The sequence below is a fragment of the Bos taurus genome, chromosome 7, assembly GCF_002263795.3.
Source record: "Bos taurus isolate L1 Dominette 01449 registration number 42190680 breed Hereford chromosome 7, ARS-UCD2.0, whole genome shotgun sequence".
Classification (NCBI taxonomy): Eukaryota; Metazoa; Chordata; class Mammalia; order Artiodactyla; family Bovidae; genus Bos; species Bos taurus.
Genome location: NC_037334.1, coordinates 56658201 through 56675557, shown reverse-complemented (window position 1 = coordinate 56675557; position 17357 = coordinate 56658201). Strand labels below are relative to the sequence as shown.

Below are 17357 nucleotides of genomic sequence, written 5' to 3'. Positions count from 1 at the left end.
ATCAACTTTTAAATTAATTTAAAACCAGTGGTTATTTTTGTGTATTTGTGTGTTCACCTTGCATTTGAGCATCATCCTGTGGCAAGTGCTTTGAGAAATGAAAGAGAAAAGTACAAGTGGTCCTTGCCTTTCAACATCTTCTACTCTGTTTTAGAAGAAGTAGATGAAATACATTCTCCATTCGAACCTTTAGAAATGATGCCTAGCTGTGTCATGAATGGTTTTTTTTTTTTTTCTTTAAAGAATGAACAAATGTGTAGCAGTAAGAATCAATGAGTGAATAAGGAAGAGGTGAATTAGGTGATAAGACATAGAATCAGACATGGCTGGTTGTTGAGAGTCTTTGTGTCAGGGTGGGGCAATTTGATTACATAAATCTTTGACTCAAGAAATAGACTTACTTTATTTTTCACCCAAAGAAACCATTCACTGTTTCCTTGTGATCTTATCATTGTTTCTTACTTCCTTAAGTTGTTCTTGATGTCCCCCTGCCTGAAATGCATGCTGATAATCCTCGGGTGTTTAAAGTCCAATCGCTGAAGATAAAGCCAAACATCACCAACTCAATGAAATAGTTGACCACCTCCCTTGCAGTAAGAAACTTCTCCTACTTCTGCGTTCCTAGAATGCTTTATTAACTCCTTGCCTGTAACACATGACCTTTTCCATCTTGTATTGCCATTGTTTATGTCTGGGTTTGTTTCTCTCCTTTAAACTCTCAGCTCCTCAAGGGTGAGCTTATTGTTGATTTAGCTGAGAATAGAACTTTCAGTAATTCATTCACTTAATGTTTACTGAGGCTATTACATGACAGGCAGAGGGCTAGTATTGGAGAAACAGTTGTGAGCAACTAACAAGAACAAGGTAAACACTAGTTTTCCCTGGATTTCAGAGTTTAGTAATACTGTATAGTATTAATGGCTTTTATTTGTGGAGTTCAACAGGTGGTTTGATGAGATAACTGTCTTCGAATGAAGATATATATTTTATTTATGTATTTTTCTGGATACCTGCATTTGTTTTCTTTTTTATTTTTTAAGTTAAGTATAGTTCATGTACAATATTATGTAAGTTACATGTGTACAATATAGTGATTCACAATTTGAAAGGTTATATTTCTTTTACAGTTAGTATAAAATATTTTCTTTATTCCAATATATATCCTTTGCATAATATATCCTTGTAGCTTATTTTATACATAATAGTTTGTACCTCTTAATCCCCACCCTCTTATTTTCTTCCCTCTTCCCCGTCCACACTGGTAACCACTAGTTTGTTTTCTGTATCTGCAAGTCTGCTTCTTTTTTGTTATAGTCACTAGATTGCTGTATTTCTTACATTCCACATGTAAGTGAGATCATACAGTATTTGTCTTTCTCTGCCTCACTTGTTTCACTTGGCATGATATCCTCCAAGGTCACCCCTGTTGCTGGAAATGGCATTATTTCATTATTTTTTATGGCTGAGTAATATTCTACTGTGTAGATACACCACCTCTTCTTTGTTCACTCATCTGTTGATGGATACTTCGGTTACTTCCGTATCTTGGCAAATGTAAATCACGCTACTATGAACATAGGGGTGCATGTAGGAGGGTTTTTTTCCCCCAAATCCTTGCCAACATTGGTTATTTGTGTTCTTTTTGATGATATAGGCTTTAAATTCCATAGGTTATGGTTTCACTTTGGCTGTATTGCTTATTTGATATGTGGTGTTAAGTTGGTTACAGGATGTCTTGGAACTTCTATCTCAGCTATTTATTACCACAAATAATGCTGTATAACAAACCACACCAAAGAAGATTAGAATAGACTTTATTAAGTTCAGGAGACTGTAGTTTGACAGGGTGGCCCTTATGGTCTGGGCCAGGCCAGGCTGGTTTCCTTTTGGCTAGCTTATTTGTCTGTGAGCTGGTAAGTCAGCTGGGAGGATGGATTGGTCTAGATTACTTCACCCTTACTAGGTTTCCCTCCCTCCACCAAGTAAGCCTGGATTGTTAACATGGTGATTGGGGGTGGGGTGGATCTAAAATAGCTAGTAATCGAGGCTTCAAATTGGTAGTGTCACTCTCATCACATTCTGTTGGCAGAAGCAAGTCATAAGATCAGATCACATTCACGGGGTAGGGGTTCTATCTTTTGAAGAGAATTACTGCAAAATCACATTGTAAAGAATATGGGTACAGGGGTTATGAACAGTTGTTGGCTCTATTTGTGCTTCATATACTACTACTTCAGTCTATAAAATGGAGATGATAATAACAGCTGATACTTTATAGGTGGATTGTGAAAATTATATTAGTAATATGGAAAAAACTGGGTTGTTATCTGGCACTTAAGAAATGCTGGAAGTTTGTTATGATTATTACATCACTTACCCTCACAACCGAGCATCGAGAAATACTATAATCCTCATCTTACAAAAGAACAAGCTTGGAGATTTAGGTTAGTGGTCCCTGGCCACATAGTCAGTGATGGGGCCAGGATTCAAATCAAGGCTTGTTTGACTTCAAAGCTGGTACCAGAGATTTCCTAACTATTCACCAAATCTGTTTTTGGTTTTATTTTTCCTGGACTACATTTCCTAGCCTCTGTTGCTGCACGCGTTACAGTATGATTAATTTCTTGCCCATAAATGGTGAGTGATATTGCTCAGGAGGGAAGGAGTCCAGGTCTCTGATTCTCCACATGGAAGAGAACTTCCTAGAGTTTAGGAACACTGAATTTGGATTTTAGTGAGCTAGGAGTAAATTTTTCTTGTGAATAGAAAATGAAATGTTGGAGTTTGTTAGAATAATAACAAACTAGCTTGGTGTAACAAACCTGTTGTAACAAACTGATACTAGCCATAATAAACTAGCTAATTATAGCTAGTTGTTACTAGCTGTAATAAACTAACCATAGAGTTTAATTTTGAAAGCAAGATGCAATACAATTTAGAAAAGTGAAACCTTTTCTAGGTAGTATTTTGCACATATCAGGCACTCTACCATTCATTGAAGAAATGATAATTTTCCAAAACTAAACTTTCTAATTGCTTACTACCATGTACCACTTGCCATTTATCTTCCTTCTCTATTTGGGTCTCTTATTTTCTCCCTTTTCTTACACTCAGAAAAACATGCTCCTTTTTCATCAAACCAACTGACTATGGGGTTTATTTACATCTGGCCTGGTCCAGAAGATCAAATTCTCTGATTCAAGCACTCTTATTAGGGTTCATTTTATTTATATGGAGAAAAGCAAAATGGAAAAAAAATTCAGGTGGACTTTTCTATAGATTGAAATGTTTATTTCAGGGCTTCTTTTGTCAAAGTCTGAGGACACTATAAAGTATTGGCAGGAGGGGGTGCAGGGGTGGGGTTCAAGGAAATCCTCAGAGGGTTGTGAAAATGGGTTTTAAGCACTGTGGAAAGACATGGTTTGAAAATTAAAAGTGAGAAAAATTCAGTTCAGTTCATTTCAGTCACACAGTTGTGTCTGACTCTTTGCGACCCCATGGACTGCAGCATGCCTGGCGTGCTGCGGTTCATGGGGTCTAAAGAGTCAGACACAAGTGAGCAACTGAACTGAACTGGACTGCAGCACGACAGGCTTCCCTGTCCATCACCCGCTCCCAGAGCTTGCCCAAACTCATGTCCATTGAGTCGGTGATGCCATCCAACCATCTCATCCTCTGTCGTCCCCTTCTCTTCCTGCTTTCAATCTTCCCCAGCATCAGGGATTTTCCCAGTGAGTCAGCTCTTTGTATCAGGTGGCAAAAGTATTGGAGTTTCAGCTTCAGCATCAGTCCTTCCAATGAATATTCAGAACTGACTTCCTTTAGGATGGACTAGTTGAATTTCCTTGCAGTCCAAATAACTCTCAAGAGTCTTCTCCAACATCACAGTTCACAAGCATCAATTCTTTGATGCTCAGCCTTCTTTATAGCCCAAATCTCACATTCATACATGACTACTGGAAAAACCATAGCTTTGATTAGATGGACCTTTGTTGGCAAAATAATGTCTCTGCTTTTTTATGTGCTGTCTAGGTTGGTCATAGCTTTTCTTTCAAGGAGCAAGAGTATTAATTCCATTGCTCCAGTCACTATCTGCAGTGATTTTGGAGCCCAAGAAAATAAAGTCTGTCACTATTTCCATTGTTTCCCCATCTATTTGCCATGAAGTGATGGAACCAGATGCCATGATCTTAGTTTTCTGAATGTTGAGCTTTAAGCCAACTTTTTCACTCTCCTCTTTCACTTTCATCAAGAGGCTTTTTAGTTCTTTGCTTTATGCCGTAAGGGTGGTGTTCTCTGCGTATCTGAGGTTATTGATATTTCTCTAAGCAATCTCAAATCCAGATTGTGTTTCATCCAGCCTGGCATTTCTCATGATGTACTCTGCATGTAAGTTAAATAAATAGGGTGACAATATGCAGCCTTGACTTACTCCTTTCCTGATTTGGAACCAGTCTGTTGTTCCATGTCCAGTTCTAACTGTTATTTCTTGACCTGCATACGATTTATCAGGAGGCAAGTAAGGTGATCTGGTATTCCCATCTCTTGAAGAATTTTCCACAATTTGTTGTGATCCACACAGACAAAGGCTTTGGCATAGTCAATAAAGCAAAATAAAGGAATAAATTAGGAAAATAGATTAAAGTTAGGAATAAATAAAGGAAAATTAGAAGGATAATAAAGCTAGTGAAAACAGAAAAAATAAATCAACCCTATTTGAAACCAGAGAGCATGATATTTGCCCTCCCTTTGGCCCAGAAAGATTCTGTACTAATTAGCACAATTATAGAGGCTCTAGTGAGAAAATTAGGGCTTTAAGTTATGACAAGTATTAGAGGCCCCTAGTATTGACATCACTCAAAGAAGTTGTCCTCTGCCTTATAGGACCATGGAATCATAGAGAGGCAGATGATATAAACACAGAGCCAAGGAATAAGAAGTATACTCACATGCCTTAAAGGAGATTAGCAATACAGTAAAACAGAATCCAGCTTTTAGAAAAATCCCCTTTCCATTCAATAACCTCACTTTAAAAGAAAGAATATAATATAGGTAATATTTAATGAGTACACTCTATATGCCCAGTACTCTGAGTTGGACAGGAAAGAGGCAAGTAATACACTCAAGTCGAAATTAGAGATTTTGTGAAAGCAAATCTTTAAAAAGGTGTACCAGATATCAGGGAGGTTTTAGGTAGAGGAAAAAAGATGAAACTTAGAATCTTAAATTGAATCTTGGCTGTGGCACTTGGACTGGCATGTCACCTCTCCAGTCCTCTGTGGATTCATTTGTAAACTAGGGATAATGATCACCTCCATTGAGGGTCAATGGAATAAATTGTGTGAGGGCAGTTTTCAAACTGCAAAATGCAAGGCATATTGGTGGCTCAGATGGTAAAGAATCTGTTGCAATGCAGGAGACCTGGGTTTGATCCCTGGGTTGGGAAAATCCCTTGGAGAAGGGAATGGCAACCCACTCCAGTATTCTTGCCTGGAGAATTCCATGGACAGAGAAGCCTGGTGGGCTACATACGGTCCATGGGGTTGCAGAGTTGGGCATGACTGAGCAACTAACACTTTCACTTACATTTACATACACATATCTAATTGTTTCATTTACAGTGAGGTCTGTAAATGAAGAAACAGACCAGAAGAAACAGTGGGGAGAAGAAACAAACAGCTTTAAACTATTTTTGCAATGGTTTATGTCTATGGAAACACACTGATATGCCATGCTGTGCTCAGTTTCTCAGTCATATCTGACTCTTTATGACCCCATGGACTGTAGCCTGCCCGGCTCCTCTGTCCATGGGATGTCCTACACAAGAATACTGGAGAGGGTTGTCATTTCTTCCTTCAAGGGATCTTCCCAACTCAGGGATCAAACCCATGTCTCCTGTGTCTCCTGCATTGGCAAGTGGGTTCTTTATCATCATGCCACCTGGGAAGCCCGATATCTCTTTATTGCTCTATAAATAAGCAAACACTCACAACCAAATAGACACATTGCAACAAAAACCAGCTCTGAAATAAAGCACGGAACAACCTTCAGAGACAACTGCCGAAGACAGTTTCACGATGGAAATAGGAAAGCAAATAATTCACTCATAGACTTCATTTCTTCCAGTAAGTCACTGGATACTTCAGAGAAGTGGCTTATACTTGTTTTCTTTTCATCAAATATTCATATTTTTTAATGGAAATTGTCCTGGAAAATTGGGTAAATGGAGCAACTTATGAATTTATGCCTCAGAAAGAAGAGTTAGGGCATTCCCAGTGAGAAAGCTAATGCTTAAATGATTAACACTCCATTGATTTTATAATTAAAAAGCTGCAAAGTAAATATAGTGTGTGTTTTACATGTTATGATAGCTGTTTGTCTTGATGCTTAGATCACAAGCCTTTTGATTGAAGATCTCTGTTAAGTATGCAACATATTACTGTGCTTTCACCGAAGGAGCCTCTTTCATTTCTCTGGGGACTAAATCCCTCCATTAAGTCATGTTAAAGGTAAAAAAAATGCAAATGAGCCACTCTCACTATTTAGAAGTAGAGAAAAGATCATACATTCTAGAAAAGTTAAAGGCCATAAATTTGCATATAGGGTATGCTTTCTATTCCTGGTAGGCAAATGGATATTTGAATTTCTGGGGACGTATGAGAGAGTATTAGTTATTCAACACTGTTATTGTTGTTAATCAACATTGTTAACTAATAACTATTGTTATTATTTATTCAACTTAACTTAGTTATTCAACATTGGTCCAATAAATGTTTACTGACCACATATTATGTGTTTTGGATACAGTGGTGAACAAGAAAAGCATGGTGCCTGAAATCGGGGGCTTAGAAGATAAACAGGCCAAGTGGTCACAGCTCAGTGTGAAGGAAGTGGGAGCAGGGAGCTGTGAAAACACATGCAGGGGATGGTTAGGTCGGGAACAGTGTCCCTGAAGTGGGACTCAGGTTGGGCCCTGAGGATGCACAGGAGGTAGAGTCATTCTGGGTGATGGTAACAGTATGTGCATTGGCTGGGAATTTAGAAAGAAGAGGGCAGATTTGTATAGCTGAACCACACTGACTCCATTTTGTGACCTTTATCTCAGTCCAAAAGTCCTACTCTCTCTACCTTCTATGTGACTGGGTTCACGAGGAACGTGGCTAAGTCAGGTAAGTTCTTTTCAACTTTTACTCTTGCCTTTATCTGATATGAAAAATGAAAGAATGTATTATGCTGACACAGTTAGTGTTCATGAAACACACCCCCCACCCCCACACCGCTGCCCCAACCTGGGATGGGAGGGTGTTGCACCCTGATTTCCATCAGTGTAAATGTGCTTCTCACTTTGTAGTCTTATTCTGTTCTTAGCTTCAGTCCCTTTAAATACTTTCCCCACCCCATACCCCTTTTAGGGTACAGAATGTGGCTACAAATGCTTCTGATTTCTGTCTACCTAATCCTGTCCATAGGTAAGAATTCACAGTAAACTTCATAGCTGCAATTTATGGAGTTGCCTACATCATGTGTCAGTCTCAAAGTTCCTTCTCAGTTTAGAGGATGTTATTCCATATCCCTGCCACCCAACAAATGCTGTAGCCACTGAAAGAGGGTATGGATAGAAAAGTGGGGATCCATAAAAACCTATCAAAAGCCACAAATAAGAGTTATATAAGTAAACATGGCATAATTAAAATTTTTATAATAGTCACATTAAAAAGAAAAAAATGTTACTCATATTAATTTCAATAATATATTTCATTTAGTCCAATATATTCCCCAGATGTGTGGTAGTTTGAGCATTCTTTGGCATTGCCTTTCTTTGAGATTGAACTGAAAACTGACCTTTTCCAGTCCTGTAGCCACTGCTGAGTTTTCCAAATGTGCTGGCATGTTGAGTGCAACACTTTCACAGCATCATCTTTTAGGATTTGAAATAGCTCAACTAGAATTCCATCACCTCCACTAGCTTTGCTCATAGTGATGATTCCTAAGGCCCACTTGACTTCACATTCCAGGATGTCTGGCTCTACATGAGTGATCACATCATTATGATTATCTGGGTCATGAAGATCTTTTTTGTACAGTTCTTCTGTGTATTCTTGCCACCTCTTCTTAATACTTCTGTTTCTATTAGGTCCATACCATTTCTGTCCTTTATTGTGCCCATCTTTTCATGAAATGTTCCCTTGGTATCTCTAATTTTCTTGAAGAGATCTCTAGTCTTTCCCAGTCTATTGTTTTCCTCTATTTCTTTGCATTGATCGTTGAGGAAGGCTTTCTTATCTCTCCTTGCTATTCTTTGGAACTCTGCATTCAAATGGGTGTATCTTTCCTTTTCTCCTTTGCTTTTCACTTCTCTTCTGAATGCTCAAACTACCACATAATTGCATTCATCTCACACGCTAGTAAAGTAATGCTCAAAATTCTCCAAGCCAGGCTTCAGCAATATGTGAACCTTGAACTTGCAGATGTTCAAGCTGGTTTTAGAAAAGGCAGAGGAACTAGAGATCAAATTGCCAACATCCGCTGGATCATGGAAAAAGCAAGAGAGTTCCAGAAAAACATTTATTTCTGCTTTATTAGCTATGCCAAAGCCTTTGACTCTATGGATCACAATAAAATTCTGAAAGAGATGGGAATACCAGACCACCTGACCTTCCTCTTGAGAAACCTGTATGCAGATCAGGAAGCAACAGTTTGAACTGGACATGGAACAACAGACTGGTTCCAAATAGGAAAAGGAGTACGTCAAGGCTATATATTGCCACCCTGCTTATTTAACTTATATGCAGAGTACATTACATCATGAGAAACTCTGAGCTGGAGGAAGCACAAGCTGGAATCAACATTGCTGGGAGAAATCTCAATAGCCTCAGATATGCAGATGACACCACCTTATGGCAGAAAGTGAAGAAGAACTAAAGAACCTCTTGATGAAAGTAAAAGAGGAGAGCAAAAAAATTGGCTTAAAGCTCAACATTCAGAAAACTAAGATCATGGCATCTGGTTCCATCACTTCATGGCATGTAGATGGGGAAACAGTGGAGACAGTGGCTGACTTTATTTTTTTGGGCTCCAAAATCACTGCAGATGGTGATTGCAGCCATGAAATTAAAATATGCTTACTTCCTGGAAGGAAAGTTATGACCAACCTAGACAGCATATTAAAAAGCAGAGACATAACTCTGCCAACAAAGGTCTGTCTAGTCAAGGCTATGATTTTTCCAGTAGTCATGTATGGATGTGAGAGTTGGACTATAAAGAAAGCTGAGCACAGAAGAATTGATGCTTTTAATCTGTGGTATTAGAGAAGACTCTTGAGAGTCCCTTGGACTGCAAGGAGATCCAACCACTCCCTCCTAAAGGAGATCAATCTTGGGTGTTCATTGCTAGGACTGATGTTGAAGCTGAAACGCCAATATTTTGGCCACCTGATGTGAAGAGCTGACTCATTTAAAAGAGCCTGATGCTGGGAAAGATTGAGGGCAGGAGGAGAAGGGGACAACAGAGGATGAGATGGTTAGATGGTATCACCAATTCAATGGACATGAGTCTGGGTAAACTCTGGGAATTGATGATGGACAGGGAGGTCTGGCATGCTCTGATTCATGGGGTTGCAAGGAGTTGGACATGACTGAGCGACTGAACTGAACTGAACTGAATCCCCCAGATATCATTTCAATGAGCAATCAACATACAATATTAATGAGACATTTTACATAATTTTACACTCTCTTTGAAGTTATTTGTGTATTTTATACTTAGAGCACATCTGAGTTTGACCTAGCCACATTTCACGTGCTATATGGCCAAATGACCACTGCACTGGACAAGATGTAAGTGTGTGCGTGCTCAGTCATGCCCAACTCTTTGTGACCCCATGGACTGTAGACTGCCAGATTCCTATGTCCATGGGATTTCCTAGGCAAGAATCCTGGAGTAGATTGCCATTCCCTTTCCAGGGATAGAAAGTAAAATGATGGATTAAATAGTGGGAGATGGAAATGGACATGTGGAAGGAGTCAAATCCTGAGATGTTTTGTTTCTTTCATTTGCAACCCACTTAGTTAGATGAGGTGGTCTTTCAAGTCCTTCTAGCCCTAAAATTCTATGACACTCTATCCTATTTCAGTGTCCCAAACTGAATGTTCTTACCTTCATGTCTCAAAATGATTTTGTCACAGTTGTCAGCAAGGTCCTTATGTCCTCCCCTCTCTCTTCCCCCTACCACCCTTCTGTTTCTCCTCCTTCTTAACTACAAAGGTATTTATACATACCTCTGACTCAGGAATGCCATAATGAATACACTTACTCTCACATGAAGTTCCCCTTGAAGTTCATTTCTCTTGGTTCATTCAGAAGGACTTCAGTTTGACATTATCTCCTGTAAACTTTTATATAGTAAATTTCTCATGCTGGTAATAGCACCTTATTTTTCTTTGAGAATTATCATTCCTCCATTCTCAGTCCATGCTGTTTGGGTGTGGCTAGCCATGCTTCAAGTCCAGCGGTAGGTATGTTTCAAGCGGAAGAATGTGCCCTTGGCCACAGTGGTTGATTCAGTGAAGAATGTGGCCTAAGTCATGTTAATAGGGTCTAACCAGAACTCATTTGGGTGAAATTTTGCTTGAGATACTGTCCTAAAAGTACTCTCTTTTCTTTTAACTGGTAAAATTACTGGTAGCATGGGATGTGGAATTGTAACTAATGACAGCTTTCTTGTCACTGTAAGGGGAGAGCTTGCATGAGAAAGGAGCAAGCACAGAGAAATGTAGAGTACAGAGATGAGAAAAGTATATTGTGGGAAAAAAGAAAAACAACTTTGGGCTGTGGATCCAGCTGTACCTGAAGTAAAAATACCCGTTCTTGGTCTTCCCACTTTTGTAATTCTCTAGTTTTCCACACTGCTGCTGCTAAGTCACCTCAGTCGTGTCCGACTCTGTGCGACCCCATAGACGGCAGCCCACCAGGCTCCCCCATCCCTGGGATTCTCCAGGCAAGAACACTGGAGTGGGTTGCCATTTCCTTCTCCGATGCATACAAGTGAAAAGTGAAAGTGAAGTCGCTCAGTGGTATCTGACTCAGCGACCCCATGGACTGCAGCCTACCAGGCTCCTCCACGCTAAAACCTCTTTGAACCAGAGTTTCTGGCACTTGAAATGAAAAGATTACCAACTAAAACCTTACAAAAACACCATCATCAAGCTTAACACCACTTTATAGAATGGGACCCAGAATTATGTTACAAGAAAGTTTTTTTAAATAGAAAAGTCTGATATCTGTAAAAATATATCAGTATTTCTTCCTATTTGGTACTATAATTATTTATTAAGACATTTATTCATCTTATTCAACAAATATTTATTGCTAATAAACTCTTTTTCAGACACCGTGTTCTACTTTGTATGTTATACCAGTTATTTTCTTGATTTTTTTCTGTCATTTCTTTATAATCTTTTGATGGGCAGAATCTTCTACCCAATCCCAAATAAAACACAACTTTGGAAATGAAAATAGAGGCAAGATCTCTCCATTCAAAGTGTTTTGTTCTTTTAAAAATTATGTAAGTCTCATGCCTCTTTAAAAGGAACAATTAATTCTCCCAAGCTCTTCTTTTTCTACCCCCTTTACACATGTCCCATTTTAATTATCTCCATAATTTTATGACTATAATTTTGGAACATTTTAGAATTTATTGTCTTCCCAAATTATGACTAGAATAAATGTGTGGCTTAAGAATAAATCCACATTTAGACTTTTCCTTAGTACATCAGAATCAGTTGGGATTATTATGACAATTGATTATAAATTTGGGGATTATAAATGAAAATTCTCATGCTCCTTTTGCTTAGGAATTCTAAACTGGACTGTTTGATTAGAGTCCTAGAATTTGCATTTTAACCAGCTGTCTTGGAGAATCACCTGTACACAAAGGTTTAGGAATTACCTGGTTGTTTAGGAAAAATTCTGTAAGTATTCCTGGATATAGTGAAGGAATGGATTGGCTTTGAGACCTAGAGCATCAGCACTTGAATATAATTTATCTGCTCTAGTGTATGCTGCTACTGCTACTGCTGCTGCTAAGTCGCTTCAGTCGTGTCTGTCTCTGTGTGACCCCATAGATGGCAGCCCACCAGGCTCCCCCGTCCCTGGGGGTAGGTTGCCATTTTCTTCTCCAGTGCATGAAAGTGAAGTTGCTCAGTCATGTCCAACTCCTAAAGACCCCATGGACTGCAGCCTACCAGGCTCCTCTGTCCATGGGATTTTCTAGGCAAGAGTACTGGAGTAGGGTGCCATTGCTCTAGTGTCTACCTGAGAGCAAATAATTACTTTTAATGATCATAAACATCCCACACAGATGAAAGACCTGCTGAACATTATTCACACATTAATGTATTAGCAAAATAGTATTAATTATGGGTTAATACTAATAACTCTATAGATCATAATATCTGTTTAAATTTAATTACAGAGTCTGAACTTTAATGAGGGATTTGCTGACTGATACTAACTTAAGCTGGAATAGTTGGGTTAATGTTACTTTTTTTCAAACAAAAAATAATGGCTTACTCCTAAATTCTGTTCTTATGTATTTCATCTACACTCCAAAAACATCTTGGTTATGTCTTTTCAAGTTTTAACTTGAATTTGGAGGTTTAAAAAAAATTTTATTAGAGTATAGTTGATTTACAGTGTTGTGTTAGTTTCAGATATAGAGCAAAGTGAGTCAGATATACATACACCAATCATTTTTAGAGTCTTTTCCCATATGGGCCATTAGAGTATTGAGTAGAGTTCCCTGTGCTATACACAAGGTCCTTATTAGTTATCTATTTTATATGTAGTAGTGTGTATATGTTAACCGAGTTTGGAGTTTTGAAGTTTGTTCAAAAATTTGTATTGCCTTGAAAAAAAAGTCAATACAGTGGATCCATATAGCAAGAACTGGATGCAAAAACGAGATCTTGTTACGTAGATGTAGCTGCGTGAAGTTGGGATTTGGAGAGAAGGACTGAAATAGAAACTCAGATCAAAGTGGGTGTTTATGATACTTCTTTTTTCAGTTTCATAAATCAAGTGAAAATCTTATGAGCTTACAATATTTTCTGGGCCCTGGTAATGTAGTTGGATAAAACTCATGGCAACCCACTCCAGTACTCTTGCCTGGAAAATCCCATGGATGAAGGAGCCTGGTAGGCTGCAGTCCATGGGGTCGCTAAGAGTCAGACATGACTGAGCGACTTTACTTTCACTTTTCCTTTCATGCATTGGAGAAGGAAGTGGCAACCCACTCCAGTGTTCTTGCCTGGAGAATCCCAGGGACGGGGGAGCCTGGTGGGCTGCTGTCTATGGGGTCGCACAGAGTCAGACACGACTGAAGTGACTTAACAGCAGCAGCAGCAGCAGCATGCTAAATAAAGCAACTGGGGAAGAGTTTCTTTCTCAAGAAGATCATTCCAAATGTTGGCCTCTGATTCTGGCCAGCTAGGTTACATTTACTGACATCATTTATTCATCCATTCTTCCATCCACCCAACAATATTTATAGCTTTCCTGTAGTATATGCCCTGTGCTGTACTAAGCACTTGGGATGGACTGTTGAGCAACAGAAACCTAGCCCTACCCTTAGGTAGCTTATCATTTGGTGACTCTACTGAATTCATTTGGTCCTATGTGATGGGACCCAGAGAATAGTCTTTCTAAATTCCAGAAGAACATTATTTTAGTTTCCATAAATTGCAGACTTATTGATTTACTAGATGTTTCATCTAATATACATGATGATATCTTATTTTATATGCTGTGGGTCTGTGCATCTCACACCAATAGGAAAACATAGGATATTCCATTAATTATCATCACTTTCTTGCAGAGAATCTTGTCATGGATAGTACAAGATTATTGTGCTCTTCACTGTTACAGCTCCAATCTGTAGCATGTACACTCCAACTTACTTCATTAGAAAGAATATAAATATTCACATTGACCCCTAGAATAACTTTAAGGTCAGGAGGCTCATCTTGAGGAATCAGCTATGACCTTAACCATTTGTGGGTTCTATCACCCAATGTGGGCAATTATGATCAGTTTACTCAGGAAGATAAACAGATCAGACTTGCCCATCACTCCAGAACACAGATTCTAAAGGACAAAGTGCCCACACAGAGCTTTTCAGTGAATTGTAGGGTCTGCCAAATGACTGTCATTCTGGTTAATGATGGTCTGATAAATATCCCCCAATTTTCTAGATTTCTAGGTGGTGATGTTTTCACTGACAGGAAGATTCAGTTTCAGGAGTTGGTACTTGGGCCAGTCAAAGCTGTCTTTACTAATAATTACTAATTATTTTGTAAAATAATTAGTGGGAAGAGAAAATTAGTGGCACTATTGAAGCTCTGAGAACACTGTAAAAAGTCAACCTTAGGGTATTTTGTTTAACTGGAGGATAATTGCCGTAATGTTGTGTTGGTTTCTGCCATACAACAATGTGAATCAACCGTAAGTACACATATATCCCCTCCTTCTTGAACCCCCTTCCCACCCCACCCCTATCCCATCCCTCTAGGTCATCACAGAGCACCAGATTGAGCTCCCTGTGTTATACAGCAACTTCCCACTACCTCTGTTTTACACATGGTAGTGTATATATTTCAATCTACTCTCAATTCATCCCCCGTCTCCTTCCCCAACTGTCCACAGTCCATTCTCTATGTCTGCGTCTCTATTCCTTCCCTGCAAATAGGTTCACTGGTACCATTTTTCTAGATTCCATGTATATTCATTACTACACAATATATTTTTTTTCTCTTTCTGACTTACTTCACTCCGTGTAATAGGTTCTAGGCTTGTCTACCTCAGTTCAACGGACTCAAGTTCATTCCTTTCTATGGCTGAGTAATATTCCACTGTATATATGTCCCACCGTTTCTTTATTAAGGTAATGTTTTAATAACAAAGTTGCACAAGACTCATTGCATTTAGGGGCTTCCCAGGTGGCACAGTGGTAAAGAATCTGCCTGCCAATGCAGGACCTACTGGATATGCATATTTGATCCCTGGGTCAGGAATATCTTCTGGAGAAGGAAATGAAACCCAATCCAATATTCTTGCCTGGAAAATCCCATGGACAGAGGATCCTGGTGGACCACAATCCATAGGATCTCAGAGTCAGACATGATTGAACACACATGCGTGCATGCATCACACCTACAACCTACATTGTTACTTCTGTATTTTTTAATCTTGGGCGGACAGATTAAGTACTTTATTGTTGTTATTTTAAAAAATATTCTTATAGGTCTTGGAAGCATATCCTCTACATGCAGGTACAACACTTTACATTTGATTTTTTTTTTTCCCATTAACATTGAGGTGAGATTGGGGTAGGTTTTTCCCTTAGTGGAGCCAGAGCCAGGAACATTTTCCCTTACTCTCCATTGCAAACTAAGGTAGTTTCTGTGCACCTACCTATGACTTGGCCTCTGGTAATGGTGGTAAAACTAACAGAACTGACACGAACATGCTCATATTGTATTTTATACTGTACAAAATATTGTCGTATACATGATAATGTTTGATTTTTGAAGCAGTGCCCTGGGGTGGTTATTATCAAGCTCATTTTACAGATAAGGAAGTAAAGTCTCAGTGGAAGACTTATTTAAGGTCACGTGACTTGGAAGATGGAGACATAAACTAAAACCTAGCTCCTCTTAATCCAGTATCCTGCTGCTTTCCCACACCACTGAGTGCCATTCAGAAAGATAGCTATTGCATTGTGTGCTTTTCAAATTTTACCCGGAACTGTCTTTTGTTATATCCAATATAAAGATAATGAAAAATGGAATAATAGTAGCTGTAATAATGATAGCACAGTTCAGTATTAAGGGTGTGGGCTCGGAGGACCTTTATGCAAATACAAAGTGTACTATTTATGGATTGTTTGACACTGAGCAAGTGATTTAAATTCTCACTTTAAATCCTCAGTGATTTAAAACTCAGTTTCCCCACCTATTGAAGTTCAGTTCAGTTCAGTCGCTCAGTCGTGTCTGACTCTTTGCAACCTCATGAATTGCAGCATGCCAGGCCTCCCTGTCCATCACCAACTCCTGGAGTTCACCCAAACTCATGTCCATCGAGTTGGTGACGCCATCCAGCCATCTCATCCTCTGTCGTCCCCTTCTCCTCCTGCCCCCAATCCCTCCCAACATCAGAGTCTTTTCCAATGAGTCAACTCTTCGCATGAGGTGGCCAAAGTACTGGAGTTTCAGCTTCAGCATCATTCTTTCCAAAAAATACCCAGGATTGATCTCCTTTAGAATGGACTGGCTGGATCTCCTTGCAGTCCAAGGGACTCTCAAGAGTCTTCTCCAACATCTCAGTTCAAAAGCATCAATTATTCAGCACTCAGCTTTCTTCACAGTCCAACTCTCACATCCATACATGACCACTGGAAAAACTATAGCCTTGACTAGATGGACCTTTGTTGGCAAAGTAATGTCTCTGCTTTTGAATATGCTGTCTAGGTTGGTCATAACTTTTCTTCCAAGGAGTAAGCGTCTTTTAATTTCATGGCTACAATCACCATCTGCAGTGATTTTGGAGCCCCCAAAAATAAAGCCTGACACTATTTTCATTGTTTCCCCATCTATTTCCCATGAAGTGATGGGACCAGATCCCATGATCTTAGTTTTCTGGATGTTGAACTTTAAGCCAACTTTTTCACTTTCCTCTTTCACTTTCATCAAGAGGCTTTTTAGTTCCTCTTCACTTTCTGCCATAAGGGTGGTGTCATCTGCATATCTGAGGTTATTGATATTTCTCCTGGCAATCTTGATTCCAGCTTGTGTTTCTTCCAACCCAGGGTTTCTCATGATGTACTCTGCATATAAGTTAAATAAGCAGGGTGACAATATACAGCCTTGAAGTACTCCTTTTCCTATTTGGAACCAGTCTGTTGTTCCATGTCCAGTTCTAACTGTTGCTTCTTGACCTGCATACAAATTTCTCAAGAGGCAGATCAGGTGGTCTGGTATTCCCATCTCTTTCAGAATTTCCCACAGTTTATTGTGATCCACACAGTCAAAGGCTTTGGAATAGTCAATAAAGCAGAAATAGATGTTTTTCTGGAACTCTCTTGCTTTTTCGACAATCCAACAGATGTTGGCAATTTGATCCCTGGTTCCTCTGCCTTTTCTAAATCCAGCTTGAACATCTGGAAGTTCACGGTTCACGTATTACTGAAGCATGGCTTGGAGAATTTTGAGCATTACTTTACTAGCGTGTGAGATGAGTGCAATTGTGCGGTAGTTTGAGCATTCTTTGGCATTGCCTTTCTTTGGGATTGGAATGAAAAGTGA

The 17357-nt window shown here is 39.2% G+C and overlaps 1 protein-coding gene across 2 annotated transcripts in view; it reads left to right on the top strand.

The window, feature by feature from the left end:
- Positions 1–17357, top strand: part of PRELID2 (PRELI domain containing 2) — a 584002-nt gene that overhangs the window by 345704 nt on the left and 220941 nt on the right. The gene's annotated exons all lie outside the window — the stretch shown is intronic.